Below are 4,487 nucleotides of genomic sequence, written 5' to 3' on the forward strand. Positions count from 1 at the left end.
ATTTATGAAAACAAAATGTCATCAAACTGAGTAAGAGCTGTTCAGATGATTTTTCTGCATGGCATAAGAATAGATATCTGAGGCAGTGTAGTGTAGCAGTTAATTTTTGGATTAGGAATGGAGATGCTCATGCTCAAGTCAAAGCTCCATCATGAAAGCTCATGGCTGACTTTGGACCAATTGTTGTTATTAATTGCAAAGTCCCATCGTGTCCCCATGGACAACTTTTCTCCAGGCCTTCCTGTCCTCTACTATCCCCCGGAGACCATTTAAACTCACGCTGACTGTTTCAGTGACTCCATCCAGCCATCTCATTCTCTGCCATCCCCTTCTATTTTTGGCGTCAATCGTTCTCAGCATTAGGCTGTTCTCCAGTGAGTCCTTCCTTCTCATTAAGTATTTGGACCAATACCCAGCCCTAAATATTAAAGTTGAGTTGTTGCTTCAGAGTTTGAAAGTTGATTCTGTTGCATAGTTATCAAGATCATGATTTCATCAGGAACAGTGATGATTGAGATGATCTGACACAGTGGAGAAAAAGGCATCAACAACATATTATTGCAATTTCAAGCTCCTGACCTTCCCACCAGACAGAAATTTGAATCCTAGGCATCCCCAGCTGACAGACAGTTCCTGTTTAATAATCATTGCGTTTCTGACAGGCAAACAATCAGAGACAAGCAGGAGCTTTTCAATTAAAAAAGGGACAACATTCTAACAGATAACTTATGTTGATATGATTCCATTATTTGCTAGCAGATGTCCTTCCTACTTTGTCATTACTCCTTTGGAAATATCCTTTCCCCAAATTTCCCATGCCAAGGGTCAGATAGCAAATGTTAACCACATTTCTTCGTGCAGTTGAGTGCTTGGTTGCGTAACCAGTTACTTAGCTTTCATTTTTGGCTGCAAGGTGAATGGAAACAGATAAGAAGAGAGAGCAATTGTTTGAAGTTCTCTATGAAATTAGTGAATGTTTAATGTGTAACATTGTTCTTGCAGGTATAATCTTATTAAAGCAATAAGCCAAACACCGAATTTTTTTCTCCTTTTTCTGCCACCTGCATTCTGGCAATTTTTCATCTAATGCCAAAATTGCGCCATCAATGGCCCAGTGTCACCATGCTCCTATGTCTTCATTTTCATTAATGTAAGGGATGATGTAATCATCAACCAGCAGGCCCAGTTCAAGCACAAGCAGTCTGTTTAGTTTCATTACCTAAGGTATTGAGATTGTTTTTGTGATTCATAGCATCTTTCTTGATGATATCCCAAATTACATGTGTTAACATGTTGTGTGAAATTCACACACATGCACGCACACATAGAGATACTGAAAAAAAGAGATGACAAGCACATTACAACTATTTTAAACCATTGAAGAAATCAAACCCGAATGAGGTTTTGGATATACTGAAGAGATGTACAGTAACTTTAAAATCCATCAAAATTCTGAAGGAATTCTCTTTCTATATACAGACTAAGCAGCCACATCAATTTTTTTTTATAAAGGTCAGAAAAGACTAAGTGCTTTGAGCAATTAATTTATAGATATGAGCTCAATTGTAATTTATTCCAATGAGTGTGAAACCAAGTGGGAAGCTAGCAAAGGTAGTCCTTGACTTACAACTGGGACTTCTGTGGCTAAGCAAGGCAATTGTTAAGTGAGTTGCATCTTTTTAACCACCTTTATGGACACAGTTTGTTAGGTGAATCACTGCAGTTGTTAAGTGGAATGGAGTCGTTGAGTGAATCTAGATTTCTCCATTGACTTTGCTTGTTGGAAGCTGGCTGGCTGAGAAGGTGGCAAATGGCAATCACCTGAGCCTAAAACACTGAAACTATCATAAATACATGCTGGTTACTAAGCACCCAACTTTTGATCATGTGACTGTGAGAATACTGCGATAGTCATAAGTGTGAGGACCAGTTGTAAATAACTTTTTTCAATACTATTGTAATTTTGAATAGTCATTTAATGTGTAGACAATATTTTGCAAACTACAGTATACCAAAGAAGAAATTTTAGAATAAAGTATATATTATACCAAATTCCATTACCTTTAGGAAAATAGAAAAATGCAAATAGAATGCATTTGTTTGGAGAAATGAGCATAAATCAGGGGTGAACTCCAGCAGGTTCTGACAGGTTCTGGAGAACCGATAGCAGAAATTTTGAGCAATTCGGAGAACCGTTAGCAGAAATTTTGAGTGGTTCAGAGAATTGGCAAATACCACCTCTGGCTGGCCCCAGAGTGGGGTGGGAATGGAGATTTTTGCAATATCCTTCCCCCAGGAGTGGGAGGGAATGGGGATTTTGCAGTATCCTTCCCCTGCCATGCCCACCAAGCCATGCCCACCAAGCTACATGCCCACCCCTGGCATGAATGTATAGAATAGAACAGAACAGAACAGAACAGAACAGAACAGAACAGAACAGAATAGAATAGAATAGAATAGAATAGAATAGAATAGCAGAGTTGGAAGGGACCTTGGAGGTCTTCTAGTCCAACCCCCTGCTTAGGGAGGAAACCCTACACCACTTCAGACAAATGGTTATCTAACATCTTAAAAACTTCCAGTGTTGAAGCATTCACAACTTCTGGAGGCAAGTTGTTCCACTGATTAATTGTTCTGTCAGGAAATTTCTAGGTTCTAGGTTGCTTCTCTCCTTGATTAGTTTCCACCCATTGCTTCTTTTCCTACCCATAGGTGCTTTAGAGAATATTTTGACTCCCTCTTCTTTGTGGCAGCCCCTGAGATATTGGAACACTGCTATCGACTTTATAGAATAGGCCTGCCCTTAAAGAGCATTCAGAAGCTTCAGCTGGTGAAACACTGAGCTACACAGCTAACAGTCTGTGGAGGAATAAGCTGGAAAGTGGGGTCACACAGAGCACAACCACCCAGCACATCTCTCATGGATCCAGAACGGCTGGTTCAGTGTCCCTATGACAAAAACCATCAGATCAGAGCCAGCCGTTTCCCTTATCACTTGGTGAAGTGCAAGGAGAACAATGAGAAGATTGCTAAAAAACTAGCAACATGCCCCTATAATGCTCGCCATAGAATTCCCAAGGAAGAATTCAATTTCCATCTTGAAAATTGTGAGAATAAAATTGCTTTGGATGTGTCCAATGGGGCTTCCAATCTAAACATGGGAATCAAAGAGGTAACTGGCGCGCAATGCCCACCTTCGCAGGAAGACTGGGAAGCTGATGCTGATAAATGTCCTGCTCCTCTTTTTGTTTTTGGGAAGAGCTATTCTGAACAGAGAAAGTAGAATCTACAACTTCAAGGATTTTATCATCATGAAGATCCCATTGGAAGAAGAAATCGGGACAATTTTTTAAAAAAATTCAAGACAATCCTTTTAAACATTTTAATTTTTTAAAAATATGTTTTATTCGAATGTTTTAATAAAATTGAAAATAAAGAAAAAAAAATAAAAAAATTAAAAAAAAGGAACATCATGTCTCATGTCTCCCCTCGTCCTTCTTTTCATTAAACTAGACATATCCAATTCCTGCTTTTATACTTAAAAAACTTAAAGCAAGTAGAAGAGTGGGGCAAAACTACAATGGAAAAAACAAGATACTGAGAGAAACTGAAATTGCCAGATTTATAAAAATGAGAACAGAGAGAAGCGGAAATTGACGGATCCATCCATCCCCATTATTAGTCAGTCACAAATTCAGGAAACTTAAAATGGCAAAAATCTGTTTAGAATATGGTCAATTACTGCAAACAACTAGTTCTTAGTTAGTTGTGATGTCCTAATTCCTGTTTGTCTTCTCTGAAATATGAATACATCTAGTTCTTTTTTATTATTATTATTATTTTTAACATTTTATATTTTAAATTACTAACATTACAAACAACATATACAATATTTCACCCTGTGCTATACATAAGAAAGGAAGATTTGGTTCTTCGGATATATCCTCATGATCGCCAAAATCCACGTTCTCGGGGTACAGGTACCGAAGCATCCAATTTTCCCAGCGCATAGTCCACAAATGGTTTCCAAATTTTCCAGAAAATGTCTTCTTTATAGTCACCATTTCTAATTTTAATATCACATGTCATTTTATCATTTAAAGCTAATTTCCACATTTCACAATACCATTCTTCTATTCTAAAATTCACATCTAATTTCCAATATCTGGCTATTATAATTCTACCCATTATAATCATAATTCTAATCAATTCTTTCTCATATTTTGTTGGTTCTATTTCCTTAATTATCTGTTTAGAATCTGTTTAGAATATGGTCAGTTACTGCAAACAACTAGTTCTTAGTTAGTTGTGATGTCCTAATTCCTGTTTGTCTTCTCTGAAATATGAATACATCTAGTTCTAACTGCTCTGTTTCCGTGAAAATAAGAATAGTGTTCTTCAAAACATCCACAGCTATGAATACAATAAAGTTTTATGTATCAGGAATATCACTTATTGCTATTTAATAATACTATTTATTCTCAATG

At 37.2% G+C, this 4,487-nt stretch overlaps 1 pseudogene; it reads left to right on the forward strand.

Annotated features, from left to right (window-relative positions):
• Window positions 1–917: 917 nt before the first annotated feature.
• On the forward strand, window positions 918–3,299 carry LOC139315085 (gametocyte-specific factor 1 pseudogene; annotated as a pseudogene).
• Window positions 3,300–4,487: the final 1,188 nt, after the last annotated feature.

The sequence above is a fragment of the Pituophis catenifer genome, unplaced genomic scaffold (assembly GCF_029215685.1).
Source record: "Pituophis catenifer annectens isolate HBS135680 unplaced genomic scaffold, rPitCat1.0.hap2 SCAF_3, whole genome shotgun sequence".
Lineage (NCBI taxonomy): Eukaryota > Metazoa > Chordata > Lepidosauria > Squamata > Colubridae > Pituophis > Pituophis catenifer.